Source organism: Equus przewalskii, chromosome 25 (assembly GCF_037783145.1).
Source record: "Equus przewalskii isolate Varuska chromosome 25, EquPr2, whole genome shotgun sequence".
In the NCBI taxonomy this organism is placed as follows: Eukaryota; Metazoa; Chordata; class Mammalia; order Perissodactyla; family Equidae; genus Equus; species Equus przewalskii.
Window position 1 is genome coordinate 30,849,222 of NC_091855.1, and position 18,114 is coordinate 30,867,335.

Genomic DNA, 18,114 nt, shown 5'->3' on the forward strand with positions numbered 1-18,114 from the left:
CTTTATATTAACTCTCCTCTCATTCAAAAATGGTACGTTGCTTCGAGACCCAATCAAGTCTTTTGCAAACATTACCCTCTGCCCTTTCTCTCAGTATTCCCTGGATAACCCCTTCTGTCTCAGTAAAACTGCTGTGATCCAGTCCTGGAGCAGGACTTCCTTCTTCACTTGAGCCATGTACGTGTCTACTCTGACAGGAGTGCTATGATGATGCTCTGAGTCTCCAGGTTTTGATGTCAACTGTGCCCCATGTTCAACAGTCCTAAAGTGACTGTGTGTTCCCCTCTCCACGGTGTACCAACGTTGGTGATAACAGTCATCTTTGCAGAATGAATGGGAAAATCATGACCATGTTTACTTGTCATTGTGTTGCAGGATTGTTTCTCCTGGATCCTGGCTTTTCTTCCAGCCAACGGGTTCTGAATTTCAGCATGTTTTCAAAGTGAAAAATTTCCTTTTGTCTCCTTTCCTTCTGTTCTTTCTTTAGAGAGTCTTGCTATGGCTAGATTTTACTGAATCTGGATGTAAATTCAGGAAGGCCTCATGATTTTCCTCATTATGCATGGTTAATATAACATTCTGTGGTCACTCTAAGTTGCAAGATTTAGAATCTCTAGCGGAATACATAAACCACTTCTTCAAGGTTCATCCAAAGGCAACATTGAAGATTTCCATGAACTCTAAATTTGTCATATACCTACAGGTGCTTGTCACCTGCCTTTAGGGAAGGGATTCTCATTCACTTCTCTTTCTCCACATTCACTTTCTTCCTGATTTGTCACCCAATCTACGTCTAACTGTTATAACTGATCCCTCCCTGTGGGGGAATGTGGTGTAAAATGAGGAAGTGGGAGCAGGATGTTTTATTTGATTCTCATTAGTAAACCAAAATGAAACAAAACAAAACAAAACAATAACAAAATACGCCTGGTAGTTGAGAACTCTCAGGTAGCTGGTCTGGCAACCAGCTTGGGGCTGAACATAAACAATTTCACATAATATCACTATCAAAAAAAGGTGCTCCATGACTATGAGTGAAAGAGACACAAACAAGGACACCAGGCAACCACAAAAAGGATCAAATATCTCTGTTGTCTGGCTAACAGGAGGGACCATTGGTTCTTTATCAATGACAGCTCTATCCCACTTAGTTACTCCTACCTCAGTTATAAAAGCTACTCAGAGGCCATCATCAAACTTCCCCTTGCTTCCTGAAGCTCCCAATCCAGAACAAGCCCTCACTTTCTTAAGCCCTCCCCAAAGTCACCCATACAAACCTAAACCCTATCACAAGCTCGTCCCAAGTCCCTTATGTGATTGGCCCCACAGTTCTTCATGGCATAAGGTTTCCCTTACTGCAGCAAACTAGTAAATCCAGTATGTTTTGACCACAAATACATTCTTTCTTCCCTGGACTTTATTATTTGTGAGATGGTTTTGCACAGTCTGAGCTTGGCAAATATTTAGAGCTGACTCTCTCTCTTGTGAGCATGCCCATGGGTTCCTTGGAGGATTCCAAGTGGGATCTGGTCCCTCCAGCCACAACACTTGTTCCATGGGAGGTGTGTTCTGTTCCTTCATTTCCTCCACACATAGCCCACGTTTGTTCAGAGTTCTGCTTCATATAAACTCTCTCCACTGGACTCCTAGACAATCGGTCCTAGGAAAAACTTGAAAGACTCTAAGATGATGAAAGTCCAATTCACTCACACCCTCAATGCATCTCAACTCTGATCCAAGGGAAAGAGTCATGCATCCTTTCTCATACACTTTGGCAGAGCAGGCCAGTTCCAATGGGACCATAGCTCTTCCTCGCTCTTCCAGCAAGGTTGCTTACCAGCCCAAATATCTTGCAATCTGGATCTCCCTGGTGGGAGTCAGACATCATTCCTTTATGTACCCAACTTCAGGAGACTCAAAGAACAACTGTCTCCAAAGGAAACATCTCTTCCAATATTTCTCACTGTCTCTAAAATCTCTCACTCTTTTGTTGGGTTTAAGACTGTCTGCCAGTTCCTCAGAATCTGGAAATTTCTACTTATTAGTCAGTTGTGACTCTTTGGGATTTTCACATCTAGTGTATATAGTGGCTGGTGCCTTGGTCAATAGTGCCAAAATCCTGACTTTTCCTCTGACCCTCTAATCATTTTAATAGCTTCACTTTTCCACAATTTATAGAACTCAGAAATTTGAAAATTTTACTCTGAACTCCTATTTCCAATGACAGTACAAATTTTAATCTATAGGCTTTCAAGTAAGTTTACTGCCATCGGTGATTACTGTTCAGTCCAACCAAGCTTATTCCAGTCCCAGTCAGGTCCACAGATGCTATTTAAGTTTTCCTTCGCTGTACCCTCTCCCCCGTCAATCTGCTCCCCAAGGCTCTACATACCCTTTGCCCATGAGCCATCCGTGCTGAGTAGGGCGCAATCTGCTGAGAGGATAGACTGCATCTTGCTAGTGTTCTTATTGCACTTTCTTTCAGATTGTTTTCATCATTACTGGTGAACTTACAGGTGTCTTTCACAAGTAAGAAAGGCTATCCAGATGTTTTCTTTTTGTTTTATAGATTAACGTTTGACTTATTAAAGTTACCAGTTCAAATTCTTACTTCCTTATCAAGTTTTTAAGGCCAGTTCGTAAAACCCTATTCTGTTTGTAGTGCTAGCTGGTTTTAGCAATCATTTTAAAAGAAATTTTGAATAAGTTTTGGTTCCATTTGCAAACTTTTAAAATGAAGCACTTTCAAATAGTCTAACTTTTTTACTTTAATATGCTAAATTCCTCTTTAACTATTTTATGTGACTTAACAATTACAAAGCCAATCTAACTACTTAAAAAGCCTTTTGACTACCAGCATTGGTTATAAGAAATGTGTCATTTTACATACTTATTGGTTATAAGAAACAATATATTATTTTATATTGATCCTCATTATTCGTGGATGTAATATTTGCAAATTAACCTATTTATTTGTAGCTCCAAAATCAATATTTTCAGGCTGTTCAGGGTCATTCTCAGGCATGTGAAAGCACAGAGCACAGAAAAATTTTGACCACCTGCCCAGGGAGGTCAAAGAAAGCGATGCTCCTGCTGTAAGCAAGTCTCTTTTCTGCCATCTATTTGGTCCATATTTTTTCGTATTTTTGTGTTTTTGTTGGTGATGTTTCATTTAAAATGATTCCCAAGCACAGTGCTGAAGTGCTGGCTAGTGTTTCTAAGTACAGGAAGCCTGTGATCTGTCTTATGGAGAAAATAGTTGTGTTGGATAAGCCTCATTCAGGCTGTTTGTTCACGGCTGTTGGCCATGCGTGAGTTCAATATTAATGAATTAATGATTAATGAATCAACAGTACATGTTAAATAAGATGTCTTTAAACAGACACACATGTTAAACGAGGTTATGTATTGATTTGTTGATGAAAATGTTGTGATCAGAGGCTGACCACCTAACCCTCTATTTCCCCTAGAAATCACAGCTCAGTATGCATGAAGTCAGTGTTCATGGTAACTTATATATAGAACATAACTACTGGGAATGTAGGAATCCACGATACCTCCAAAAAGAAAAAAACTGCCAAATAAACAATGACACGCCATTGGTTGAAAGACACATCTCGATTATAGCAATAAATGTGTCTCAAAGTATGAAAAATGTCTTAGAAGAGATAAAATAATTGATAAATATTTGATAAATAATTGATGAATTGATAAGGAATGCTTATAAATCTGTTGAGTTTAGCCTATAATTAGAGGGACCTTTAATTTTTCTTGAATTTTCCATCAGTGAGCACAAATTTAGGACTGATTTTGACTCAAAATCATAAATCTAAATCAACTTATTTAATTACACAATTTAATTTGGATATATCATACTAGGCCAAATTCTATTAAAATTATAATTACAAAAAATAACCCGTTGTGCAGCTTCTTTCACAATATACATTTTCTTTTTTTTGAGGAAGATTAGCCCTGAGCTAACATCCACTGCCAATCCTCCTCTTTTTGCTGAGGAAGATTGACCCTGAGCTAAGATCTGTTCCCATCTTCTCCCATTTTATATGTGGGACACCTGCCACAGCATGGCTTAATAAGCGGTGTGTAGGTCCATGCCCAGGATCTGAACCAGTGAGCCCCAGGCCACTGAAGCAGAGGACACAAACTCAACCTCTATGCCACTGGGCCAGCCCCAACAATACACATCTTAAAAGTCACATTTTAATTTTAACTGTGTAGCTTACAATAGAATGTGTCTTGGATTTGGTGAAATCCGGTATTGTCCCAAATGCCCGGAAGTGGCCTGTGCACCCTTGCTCGCTGATATGTTTTCACTACTCCCCAAGGGCTCAACGCTCGGTCTTTGTGGTCTTTCCTCATACCATCAGACAGAGTTAAATACTGTCTTCTTTCCCTCATCCCCACAAATCTATAACAGTTGATTCATGTCTTTAAAATCATATTAATATATAATTATTTATTTAGATAGATTTTCTTCCCACTGTGTGGAAGAGATCAATCCTTATTTTTGAACCATGAGTGTCTCACAAAGTACACCTACAAAATAAATGTTTCATACATATTTTTTTCTTCTCTTTTCTTTCCTTTTTTTTATACCTGCCATGTACCAGGCCCTGTGCTAAGCACTGAGGGCAAAATGTCAAGTGAGGTTGGCCGTGACTTCCAAGGCCTTGCCGTTTAGTCAGGTAAGCAGAGGGTGCTATGTGAGAATGTCCGAGAGGGTTCAAGTCAGATTGCGATGGTGAGACGGCGGAGTGCGGGCCAGGAGTACTGTCCAGGAGAACTCAGTTTGAAGTTTGCATGCGAGTTAAGTGGATGAAGAAGATGTCAGTAGAATGAACTCATCAATTGTGGCTGCTTGTCAAGAAAATCCCGAGTTATCAAAAATTCAATCCGACAGTTTTAAATAAAAGAGATCTATAGTCCTAAATTCATTAACAAATGCAAGATTTAATCAAACGCCAAGTCTATATTATTAGAAATATAATTTTTAAAAATTGCTATACTTGTTGAAGAAGTTGTAAAGAATAATGTCTAGGCTTTGGTTTAAATGACTCATGGAAGTAATTAATTTAAGAAAAATTCTAGAAGAGAAGCAGAGTTCCTTCACATTGTTGGTTTGACTTTGGAGGAGTGGGGAGGACGCTAGAGAGGGAAATTGAGAAGCGGGGAGCAAAAAGAGAACATAAAGCAGTTTAGGGAGCGATTCATAACTTCACCTTAAAAGAAAACGCTTTAACTTTCTATTTGGCTAAAACATCCATCAGAGCTGAAGACTGAACAGCCGCCAGGTCCTTGCCTCTGACTCTCACTATACAGGTCAAGTTGGAGGCTAAGACTCCAGAGGAGCATGGCGCGTGGGCAGAATTTGTACGGCAGTGGTATTCCCACCTCAAGAGAAGGTAGAACCTTAGCCACTTGAAATGTTGTAGGATCACCTGTGCCAACCAAGACCTGAAGACTTGTTAGGGCATTTGGGGCCAGATATGGCTCTCTAGAACACACATCCCCTAAAGCGCAATCTGTGAGAGACACACATGCAAACAATTGCAATAATGTCATAGAATCACTTCCAGGGAGCTGTGTCCAGAGTGGAGGTGGGGGAATAAGGAACATTTCACTCAGTCTGTATATGTCTGGTGTCACTTTGAATGTTCATTAGGAGAGATGATTTAGGAAATCGAGCAAGCTGACTAACAAATTTCTATTTCTTTTGTTTTTTTCCTGTAATTTTGGCTTTGTAATTGTTCTTGTTTCCTATAATATTTCTAGAGGGCACTGCTCTTCAAAATATGGTTTGGGGATTTCCGGAAGGTTCCTGAAACCTTCCCAGCAAGCCCACAGAGGGAATATAGAAGGAGTGAGCTGCACTTCAATGAGAGGAGGCCTGTTGTTATAGGTACCGTGTTTATGCTTCATTGTAACATTTCATTTCAACAAATAATGCCACGACCAGAAATATAGGAATCAAAATTTTTACAGTGTAAATTATTATGCTTGTTGATCCTTAATAATAATAAAGGGCTATGTTTTTAATATAGGAAATAACCAAGACAAATTTCATTAGGTTTAGATTTGCTTACAGTTGGTCTGTGGTGACTGCCCAACACATATTCCAAAAACTATGGAAGCCCTATATGGCCCAAGGGATTTCTATGACCAAAATGATTGATATGGACAGGCCTTAGAACGCTAGAAAAAGAGTTGAATTGATAGCAGAAAGATAAAATATATTTCACAGACATGAAAACAGAACAGCTTTGGAAAATTTTTCTCCTTTCATAACTTTTATAACAGAAGAAAAAACAGATTGACAACTTTTGTCTTCAAAGCCCTGATCCATTAATATGACTAGCTAAATATAAACATCAAACAGATAAAGATGGGGGTGGGAAGAACCATGCTACATTTGTAGAGAAATAAAAGGTTTGAGAGTTAGAACATGCCTGAATATTAAAATTTAATTTAAAGGATGGATAGAGTTAAAAAAGTGCTTTAAAAATAGTGGCCAATAAGTTAAGTTGTTAAATTTAACATTGACCCGTACTACCTCGCTCCTTCCCAGAATTGACATCCACTTTCTCTCTTTTGTGCCTCTGATTAATGCAACATTTATAATACATGGAGAAATAGTGGGTGTGCAGCACTATAATGAGCTGAGGTGCCTAAATCTTGTAAAGATTCTATAACCAGCAGCTAGAAACTAAAATTAGGATGAAATCATTTAAGTCCAAATAATGTAACTTCCCCCAACATCTGTCAAAGAGTTGGCTTTTAATCTTATGATTGGAAATGGGTATTGCTGCGTGAACAGAATTTTCCTGGTTAACTCAGTCATTGTCAATGTTAAAGTGAATTTTATGGTGATTTTATGGTAAAAGTTCGGTTAATTCTCTGAAGATTCCACCACCCAGAGGCAGAGAAGGCACCTGAAAAGCAAGATGCTTTGTTTTGCTTTGGGCCGTTTTCTTTCATCTCTGATGAGCTCTCTAAAAGGGGAGAGGCATTTCTGGCTTCTGCATGGAATGATCGAGATCTTTGCTCTGTAGTGGCTGGAGAGAGTCAGGGAGTTCTCTGAGACCCAGAGATGTTCTCATGGGGATCCTTAGCTTAATTCTTCATTGCTTATCTTTCACCTTATCCTTTTCTCTGCATTCTGCATCTCCTAAAAACCTCCTGGAAGATAAGTAGGGCCCAATTAGATGGAGGCACATTACGTTTCTTCCTAAAGTTGTGAGATTAACTACAAGATGCATAGTTAAATATGAATTTCAGGTAAAGAAGGAATAATTTTTAGCCTAAATATGTCACATGCAATATTGGAGACATAAAATTGAGAGGTATTAGTCAGTGTTCTCTAGAGAAAGAGAAGCAATAAGAGATACATATATAGAGAAAGATTTATTATAAGGTATATAGTATATATACAGAGATTTATTCTAAGATATTCTCCTTGTGATTATGGAGGCTGAGGAGTCCCACAATCTGTCGTCTGCAAGCTGGAGAGCCAGGAAACTGAGTGGTGTAGTTCGAAGGCCTGAGTCAGAGAGTTGATGGTGTAGATTCCAGTGCAGGTCCAAAGGCCCAAGAACGAGGAGCTCTAAGGGCAAGATCCGTGTTCCAGCTCAGTGGAGCAGAGAGCGTGAATCTTCCCTTCCTCCAGCTTTTTGTTCTATTCAGTGCCTCAACAGATGGGATGACGATGCCTCCCACACTGAGGAGGTCACACCACTTTACTCAATCTACCAATTCACATGCTAATCTCTAACACCCTCACAGAGAGACCCAGCAATTATTTTTAACCAGATACCTGGCCAGTCCATGATCCAATCAAGTTAACATTAACTATCACTCAGGTTGGCCTGGTGGCACAGTGGTTAAGTTTAGCATGCTCTACTGTGGCAGCCCGGGCTTCACAGGCCCAGATCCCAGGTGTGGACCTACACCACTTGTCAAACCATCCTGTGGCAGTGACAAACGTACAAAACAGAGGAAGATCAGCACAGCTGTTGGCTCAGGGCTAATCTTCCTCAAGCAAAAAAAAGAAAAATTATCATGCTATACTAAAAATTTGTTATTTTTCTGAAACTCGAATTTAACTGTGTATCCTGGGTTCTTTGTTTTGTTTTGTTTCTGTTTTTGTTGCTAAATCTGATAACTTTATGAGCTACATAGATAGTAAAGTATGTTTGTGCATTTGGTGACATGATAGTCTCTGAAGTTCACTTGTAGCATATCTGATTGCATTTCTATGGGAAATATTTTGTTTTCCCTATAAAAACAGAATGAATTCAAAGGCAAACTATAAATGATATATAATTATTGTTCATTTTTCATATTATTCATATAATTTCTCCCTCTATTAATTCAGAAAACAAGCAGTTTAATCTGTTCTGACCTCTTTAGATAATATAACTTGATATTATTGGAAATAAAACACTGGCAATGATTCACTGAAATCATAATTGATATTTGTAAATGCCTTCAAGATTCATAGCTGGAAAATATTTCAAAAACCTCCAGTATTTTCATTATAATTTTTTTATTGCCTTAGAAATATCACCTCACCTTAGCTCAGAGAAAAAGATGATTGTTTCAAGCATGGGGGCTGCAAAACTTTCTTTCTCCAATAAGAAATGCAGTTATAAATCATTCATTAAACTTTAATAAATCTCTTTTCCGAAGGTACACTCTGCTCCACTGGGTATCAAAATCTTGTAACAGCTAATTATGGAATATGAAGGTTACATATTTTTCAGCCCAATAGCTTTAAGATGCTAAACAAAAGATCAAAAGATTAGTTTTAATAAAACTCAGTAAACCAAAAAGTGGAAATAACATGTGTGAAGAGGCTTTGAAATGTCAATATGGTTTCTATATGAGGTTTTACTTCTGTTGTAAGTAAACAAGAAAGAATTTAGGCAAGACCATTTTTTACTGGCATTCACTAAATATTTCTCTTAGATTCAAATAGTAGCATAGACTATGTGTTAGTAACAGAGTTTAAAAAAATAGAACCTATTTAATGTTGCATAATTTTGTAGGTTCTTATATGATTTTCCTTATTTAAAAGTAAAATGTTTCAAGCATATGATGTTAAATATGCAAAATTTTTATTTTCCCCATAAAAACTGATATAGAAAATAAATTAGAATATTTTTGACAATAAGTCATTGTGTAGAGCAGGCAAATTCATTTATAAAAATCCAGCTGAATTTTGCTTTCAAATTATAGAACCAGAACTTAAAGAGAAAAGTGTTTTGGGTTTGAACTTAAATAGACTAGCCGCAAATAACCATAATTCTCTATAAATGGACTAACATGCTGAGTACAGCTTTATGCCATGCTGGTCCTAGCTCCACGAAAGAGGGCTAAGGTACACTTATCCAGTGGCAGGTCACACTTCAGAGCCTACTGGGTTCTTCCTGACACAATACACATGCCTCCAGCTGGGCCAAGAACAATCTGGAAACAGGCAGAATGTACAAATTACGGGGAAGAGCTGCCACTCTCCTAACTATAGCCAATCAATGAAAAATAAACACAGGTAGGAGAAATGAACTCCTTCCTATTACAAGCTGAATTTATCGCCTTGTCTCTGTTGTTTTGTGGAGGAAATCATCACCTCGGAGCCTTCAGCATTGTCTCCTTACCTCAGCTCTTAGAACGTGGCAGTGCAAAAATGTCCACGCCTACTGGAGAAAGTGAACAGAGCGAAGGAGGAGAGGATGCAGGTCTGCTGGTGTGTAGTGTGAGATAGAGACCAGGTTACACGTTCAAAATGGTTCTCACTCTTTTACACTCTCTTCCTCTTAATGGTCCTTTGAGTAATACGCCTTTAAGTAAGTCTACTCTCAGTATCATCCAAAACCAAAACGGTAAGATAGCTGAGAAAACACTTAAGCCACTGAAATCAGTGTTAAAAATTCATTTAAAATGTATCTGATATTTTTAAATGAATACGGTATTACGACATCGCATTGAAATTATATGTTTAATTTTCCAAAACCACAAAATGACTTACCAGAGGTCAATACACTTTTTCTCTTTTAATAAAATTGTGTTGATAAGTTTTTAGGAAAGATGTTGCTTGTTCTCTATTTCTCTTCCTGTAGATTATATAGAAATGAATAATAAAAATAGAATGACTTTGACTTTAGCTAAAATTCCTTTTGCTAATTAAAATGTAAAAATGTACATACATATAATTTAAGGCTTTGTGAAACTGATCCTTCTAAAAGCTAAAAAGGCCACAATAATTCAATGTAAACATGTAGTAACAATAATGTCAAATTCAGCTAACAATACTGTATTGTACACTTAAAATTTGCTAAGAAGGCAGATCTTAACGTTAAGTGTTCTTATGACAAAATAACCCACAGTTTCATACTCTGCTCATCCCCAATGACCGCACACAAATTCTTTCTTTTCCCTGAAGCTTTCCACTTTTTCCTCAGAGCACGTTGCTCATACTATATTTTAACTTATGCTATTGGTGTCCGGGAGAAAGCTTATATTGTACTCATCTTTCTATGACCTGTGGTCCCATTTCACAATACTCTGTGCACAGTACAGGCTAAAATGGTAAACCTTTGGCATCCATCTAATTTAGTCAGATGAGAGATGAAAGGGAGGGGCTTAACACAAAAAAAATATCAAAAAGAAAAAGACAAACTGTGTATGTGCAAAGAAATTATGGCAACAAATTTTTCTCTTCTTTGACCTTGAGAGCAAAAATCCCCGGGATATTCCCAAAGAGAAAATCAATAGAGCTTCCTCTTCAGAGATGCCGTGTGGCTGTGCCCCAAGTGGACACTTCAAGGGCAAACCCACTTTTGTAGCTCAGTGGGGTCTACATCCTAGTACTTAGTTCTAAGTACTCACTGATAACAGATATGGGAATCAGTCCTACTGAGCTTTTATCACAGCAAAGCTGTAGGTGTTTACCAGACAAGTATTCCCATGAAATGAAAGCAACTTATAAAAAATAATGGGTATTGAAGAAGTTTCACAACTCAAAGGACATCACGTTATTAAGTTTCACTTAAACTTCTCTTAAGATCGTTTTACAGTCACTTAGACGTCTCAAGTACCCTAGCCACCATCTGGTAATAAAAATGATTTTTGAAAATTTAAATGTCAAATTGCAATGTCATCTTAAACTGGTTAAGAACAAGCATTGGTGCAAAAATGGCTTTTAAAGTTAGAATGACCTCAATATGTGACTTTAAGTAAATCTGATAACCTCACTGAGACTCTGTTTTATCAACTGCAGAATGGAAAAATTAATACCTACATCCTAGGCTTATGTTTATTATTGAATTATATAGCTTCAATGTAAATATTTAAATTATTAATTATATTTATTATTAAGAAGATATATTTCGAATATACTTTGTATGTTGTATTTTAGGAGATAATCCTAAAGCAATTATTTTACAGGAAAGTGAAAGTATCTTTATTACCACATTCAGAAAATACAAATTGTGCTGCTGTTATAGGTAATCGTTGCAATATATTATCATAAACGTTCAAACAAATGCCTTAAACGCCCTAAATTTCCATTTGTGGTCCATCTCTGGAGAGCTGAGTCTTCATACACTACTGAAGTTGAAAAGAAATTTTCAGATGAAAGAGGTTTTATACTGACTGAGAAAATGGATGGCTGGCTTTTCAAAAACAAACCAAAAACAGATTTTCTGTATTCCAGCCTCTGAGTAAATGGTTTAACTGTTGAGCTGCTCAGTTCAAAGATAATTAAAAGTTATCTCCTTTCTGCCAATTTCCAAATTGGAAAACATACGTGGCAATACTTAGTAATAAGAGCTATGTCGAAGGTTTTAAAAAATAGAATACAGAAAGTCAGCTGGATTTTATGTGTCAGAATAAAGTTTTGATGTCATAAAGTGCACTGATACTTGCCTTTACTTCAGCAGGATGGGAAACTGCTTTTGAGAGAGAGAGCATGAAAGAGAAAGAGAAGCAGATACAACAGGAAATCAGGGTCAGAAAAAAAGAGGTATGAAAAAGAAATTGAAAAAAAATTTACCGTAGTATCAAAATTTGGGAGTTTTTTTTTCAAAGTTGATAGTAACTCAATATAATTCTCAGGAATGAAGTTGAGTAACATCATTCGTTCATCCATCCATTCATTCATTGTTGTCACCAACAAATGCCCAATGTCTTCTTTGTGACAGGCACTCTGCTAGGCCTTGAAGATATAGGGTCTAAGAGAGATGAGATGGATGAGAGCACATTAGACCATATGGCCAAGCACCCCTGCAGATGAATGCACACTGAGTTTATGAGTTCATAGGAGAGAGATATCTGCTTGGGCAAGCCAGATGGTTTTAAGTCAAGTTCATGTAAAAGACCAGGGTAAACATAGGATGCTAATTCCCTTCCATATCCTGTAGCTATTAACCTAACAAGAACATTCAACCATGATTAAAGCTTTTCCACTGGCCACATTTTCTCCTTATGCCCTCTTGCAAAAATTGAGGAGATAGATGACCAATTATATCATCAAATCCACGACCACCATCCCACCTAATCCATGAAAGATGGGGCTCTAGAGTGCTTTCTAATCTGTTTTCATGGAGTCTTAATAGTTCAGAGGATGGGTTTCCACCACTTCCTTTGCATGATAAGTCCAAGGAATAATAAATTTTTAAGTCAGGAAGTTGATCCAGACATAAATCTTCATTAGGCTTTCTTTGCTTTACATGAACTTGTGAACATATGAATAATGCATTTATTTGCCTAGGGATACATATGTCACAAGTCACTATTCTTTTGATTGGAATAATGCTAGTCTACTTTCTTGCCAGGCTTAAGGAGAATCAAATAGCAGATACTGTAGATACTGTTAGTCCCACCTACAGATATTTCACAGTTAAGACCCATTTATCCTGGAGACCATAAATATGCAAATCTGCTAACTCCGTAGGAATCTACCTAGACACATTAGAACAGTATCTGTAAGGCATAGAGCCTGACAACCATAAACCTTCAGATTGAAGAGAATGTGCTCTTTTGAATCATTTCTATGATTATATTACCCTATAATATCTTTTTATTAGCTTCTGAATCTGATATTTTCAAGTAGCATTCATTAATTCTATGGATATGTATTGAATATAAATAGTCTCCTTCCTCATGAAACTTACAATATAGAAAGAGAGAGATGTTAGTCAAAGATTCACATAAATATATGTAAAATTACAACCATAGTGAGTGTTTCAAAAAGAGAGTAAGTGGTGCTAAGAGAGGGTATAGTATAATAGGGAGGAACTCGTTTAGTGCAGGATCTCTCAAGAGGGTTTCTAAGGGAAGTGATGTAAGGGTAAATAGGAGTTAATAAAGGGAATAGAGAAAAGGGATGAGCATGCCAATCAGAGAGATCAGCACATATAAAGGCCTTGTGGGTAGAGAGAGGGAGGCACAATCGTGAAACCTATAGAAAGTCAGTGTGTCTGAGGTGCAGAGAGTATGGTGTTAGATTAGAGATTGTGTAGCCCCCACACCATGTGAGTGTTTTAGAAGGGGAGATGACACGATCAGATTTGCATTTTAAAGAGGTTATCTAGCTGTAGTGCAAAAAAAGATTTTGAGTGGTGAGGTGTGAATTCTAATATGAAAAAGTTTAGGATGTTATTGCAATAGTTCAGGCGAGTGATGACAGTAACTTGGACTAATTTAGTGACCCTGAAAAATAACAATAACAAGAATTACAGCAAACATTTACTGAACGCTTACTTTGTAGTAGGGAGAGAAATGAGATGCTTCAAGAGTTTTTTTAGAAGATAAGATTGACAGATTTACTGATAGATTGCAAATGGGTGTCTAAAGAGAGGAAGGTGTTCAGAACACAGCTAATCATCTGATTTGTAGGCTTGTAGAACGATGGTGTCATTTATTGACCAGGAACTAGTATGATGAGTCTTCTGTCCACGTACATAATAATAATTCTTAACATCAAACAAATTATGTTTTGAAAAATGCCAATAGAATGGTCCAGTGATTTGTCATTACATCAACAGCAAAGCCTCACTCTGTTTGGTGAACTTAAAGAGTGAGTGGCAATAATAGGATGTGGAATTTCTAGGCAGCTGTCATTCAACACTTTCCAAATTTTCATTAGTGTTAATCATATTTTTCATCCTTCTCCAACAGTAATGATTTATATAAGTCACACATCTTTTCTCAGACTTCTCATACGCTATCAACATGGTAAATATTTTTTTAAGTTCTAAGTAAGTGATTTTTCTAGAGTTTATAAATGTAGGAACTTAAAATCTCTCTTTGACTAAGAACAAATAAATCATGATTCTTTCCATGAGTTTTACTCATAAGTATAGTGCCTACATTATTCTAGGTGCTATGCTAGAAGTCCAGGGAAATAAGATATTTGATACACCAAACTGGCATGCTAGACTTTCCCTGTTGGGTAGACAGTGTGCATGGAGTTAAAGAAGAACATAGGTTGTGGAGTCTGACTGTCCTGGGTAGAAATCTGTGTGTCAGTGGGGTAGTTATTTACGTTCATGTCAAAAGTTTCTCATCTGGGAAATGGGAATGGGAGGCACCACTATCAGCAAGTAGAAACCCTACTTCTCAGGAACGCCTGCAATAACAATGCACAATGCTCAAGACAGTGTCCACGCAGAAAATGTAAGTTGCAGTCATTATGATGTAAGTGCCAGAAAGTAAATGATTAAGCAGTAAGAAAGAAGTATGTCAAAGAGAAAAATGAGTGGGGGGATAAATTTGTCACACAGAAGGTTCTGGAAAGGTTGAGAGAGGAAGCATATCTTACTCATAACTCTATTTCCAGAGGGGTAGCAGATACAGAATAACTACTTATTAAATTGAAACCTCATACCTCAATATGCGGCAGACATTCATATTAAAAACTTCAACATGAGCATTGTTTTGTCCCTACAGTTGGACAGTCTGGAAAATATAACCTGTACATAAGCAGCAAAGCAAGGAAAGTTCTTTCATATGCTGTTGGTTAGGCCAGTAAATACAAGCTGCCGTGCTTTCATTTCCATTCACACTTCTGGGGTTTCCAAAGCATCATAAGAAAGTTTACCAGGGTCAATTTAACTGGTACCAACCTCCCCACTTGTAGCCATCTATAGAGAGGAACTGATGACTATTCCAAGAGAAACTGCACATTTCAGGGTATAAATACCAAGAGCAGAAATCAAAAACTGGTGTCCACTTAATCAATTGTCAATTTCATCTGAGGGTCTTCACATTAAAAGTCTGGATTTTTGACTTCTTTTGAAAAAGAAGGATCTAGTAACATTGGGACTGAATTTCATATTTCCCCCATCACCTGGGACTGAAGGCTGGCCACTAACCCTTTTAGAAAGGCATGCACTCTCCAGAGTTCCTCAGATAGTACCTTCCAGTTTCACTTATCCCATCGCCTGATTGATTGCCGTAGGTATTTGAGATGGAGATTGCAGACTCAAACATCACTGATGTGGATCACACATCACGAGAATGAAGACAAGTAACATACACTGGAGTAATGCTTCCTTACAGAGGTCACAAAATGCCAGAAATAAAGATCAACAGTTTGAGATACAAGATATAAGGTTAAGCACTGAAATACAACATGAACTTGATGATCTAAGGTTCCCTCTAGATTTAAAATTCTATAATTTTACACTATGGGGGAAGGAGCAGTGCTTCTATTTAATGAGGTAAGTTTTAAAAATTAGTAAAACATGTTTTCTTAAATATATGCCATCTTCCATTTACTGTGTCACCAACAATTTGTATTGCTTACTCAATATTACGAGACTAATTTACAGATTTGAAATGCAGACAAGTGCACACAATGGTTTTGTGAGATTTTATGCTTCCTTTAGTGGTAAAATAGAATAATATGTGTATCTCCATTTCACTTACCTAAGAGGAAGTTCCTCATAATCATTTCTTTATATACAGAAGGGAAGATACTGCCGATGAATTTGCAAATTGCACTGTTGAGCTCTTGTGGAGAGAGGCATTACGATCTAATGAATACCATTCAGAAAATATTATTCAGAATCTGATGCTTTCCTTACTGAAATCACAGTGTTGGAGAATAACTATTCAAAAACAATTCTTGGCTTGTATTGTGTCAGGTGTAACCTTGACTTTTAAAACCATTGCTCAATCAATGCGATTTTTTAAACCTTTCATGTGACAGCTATGTGGAAAGAGGTTTGATTCTTAACTTTTAAAATGTTGCATTTTAAAATTCAACCCGTAAGAGTAAGTTTTTATGGTAAAACTAAGGCAGTCACAAAAAGGTAAATGCCGTATGATTCCACTTATATAAGGTACTCAGAGTAGTCAAAATCATAGAGACAGAAAGTGGAATTGTGGTTGCCAGGGGCTGGGAGAAGGGTGGAAGGGGGAGCTCTTGTTTAATGGGTTTAATGGGATGTTTTATTTTATAACAGTGGTTCCTCATCCTTTCATCCTTTACTATGCATAGCTCTCATGCCACAAAGCCCAAGACTTTATTTCAAGAATTGTGATAACATAATTTATCTGTTAGCCAATCAGTAATATCAAACTCGGTTTTTATAATGCAAGTGAAAGCAGAAAATAAAAATAAGAAATAAAAATGTTTTAAAAGACTCTGTAGCCTAATAAAAAGAAAAGTTGATAATGACATTGTCCCTCTAACACACCACTCTTCCCACCCCAGTCCTAAATCTATCTTAAAAGACTTTTGGGGAGTCTGCAGATCTCTGATGGGGAACCACTTCTTTAGCCAATTACAGAAGTTTCAAATGTGTGGGCAAATACACTTAGGCACAGTAGGAATTAGTTTTTAAATAACACTTTGTAAATTAGTGTCATCTTTCCGAGGTGTATCAAACTGACCTCAGAGTGACAACCACTAAGAATCAGAAGTGGAGCTTAAATGTTTACAATACTCAACATTTCTGTGAAACTGTTGACTTACTCTGCATCGCTAGATCAAAGATAATCATTTAAACTAATGCCAGTTATATATTCAAGCAAATAGTCTGCCCAGGATAGATAATATGCCTCCATGGACAGTAGGTGAGCTATCAACTTCCAAAGGAAAATAATCTTATGGCTACATTTTCAAGAGAATAATTCAGAAAGGTCCTCCAATGCAACCTTTATGTCCTAAATTGTCTTGGTTTATCCGAAAGTTGTTCTCAGGGCACATTGCTTGCCTTGCTAATTCCTGTGGCAACATTGCCAATGCATATTTGACTTGTAGCGAAAAGATTCAGGGGAAATTCAATTTCTATTGCTTACATTTGGGTAAAATTGTATTTTGACTCTCAGCCTGCAAGAAGCTAAATTAGATGTCCCTTGCAACTAATGTTTGAGCTTCACACATCTGTTTAAAAAATTCAGTGTGGAATACAATTAGAACAAAACAGGCTATATAAAAACAAATAAACACTCTTTGCAGGTGTTAGCCAAGTATCTAAATTCACTCACATATAATTTCTTGGGAGGGATATAAGTTAAACCCCTAAAATTGTTATTCTTTCTGAAATGATTTAAACTCTACACAATAGGCAGGAACACTTTTCTAATGCTTCACCATTTGGGCAAGTGTCTGGTACTAATTTTCAAATGAAGTAGTCCAATTCAGAGCACTTAAACCTGAAATTTATCTATTGTAATGTGGTATATGTTTCACATTTTTGCACAGCTTTCTGCACTAGGTTTCCTTATAGTCCAGAGATAATCTGGAGCTCTCCCATTAGTCATTCTCTAATTCTCCTAGGCTTTGGTGATGACTTCCATCAACTTCCCTGTAAAAATGAGAGCCTGGATCCCTGGACGTGAATCTATGTTGATGTTCTCCTCAAGTGTTGGGTATTCTCACCACACAAGGCTTATGGTGCCACAGAGGACAGAAGAGTCTTTAAGCAGCTTATATTTCCCCTGAGATTCTGGTTAAAAATATCTGCTGAACAGCTGGGTATATTCTAATTCATTTATTGAACCAAGGGGCATTTATCCATTTATGCAGTCATTGATTCTATCACTGAATACGGGCTTATAAGGAATAGATATCAAAGAAGGAAATGGGAC

The 18,114-nt window shown here is 37.2% G+C and overlaps 1 long non-coding RNA gene across 3 annotated transcripts in view; it reads right to left on the reverse strand.

The window, feature by feature from the left end:
• Positions 1-4,951: 4,951 nt before the first annotated feature.
• The window catches only part of LOC139079223 (uncharacterized), a 33,729-nt gene continuing 20,566 nt past the window's right edge, over positions 4,952-18,114 (reverse strand). The window contains exons 1-5 of one of the 3 annotated variants that reach the window (XR_011532631.1): positions 15,946-16,125; positions 12,068-12,245; positions 10,043-10,127; positions 8,587-8,795; positions 6,223-7,194 (exon numbers count right to left, since the gene is read on the reverse strand). This is a non-coding gene — a long non-coding RNA (uncharacterized lncRNA). Of the gene's footprint in view, positions 7,195-7,401; positions 7,619-8,586; positions 8,796-10,042; positions 10,128-12,067; positions 12,246-15,945; positions 16,126-18,114 lie in introns of those variants that run through there. The other 2 variants (XR_011532630.1, XR_011532632.1) reach the window with 2 other exon arrangements.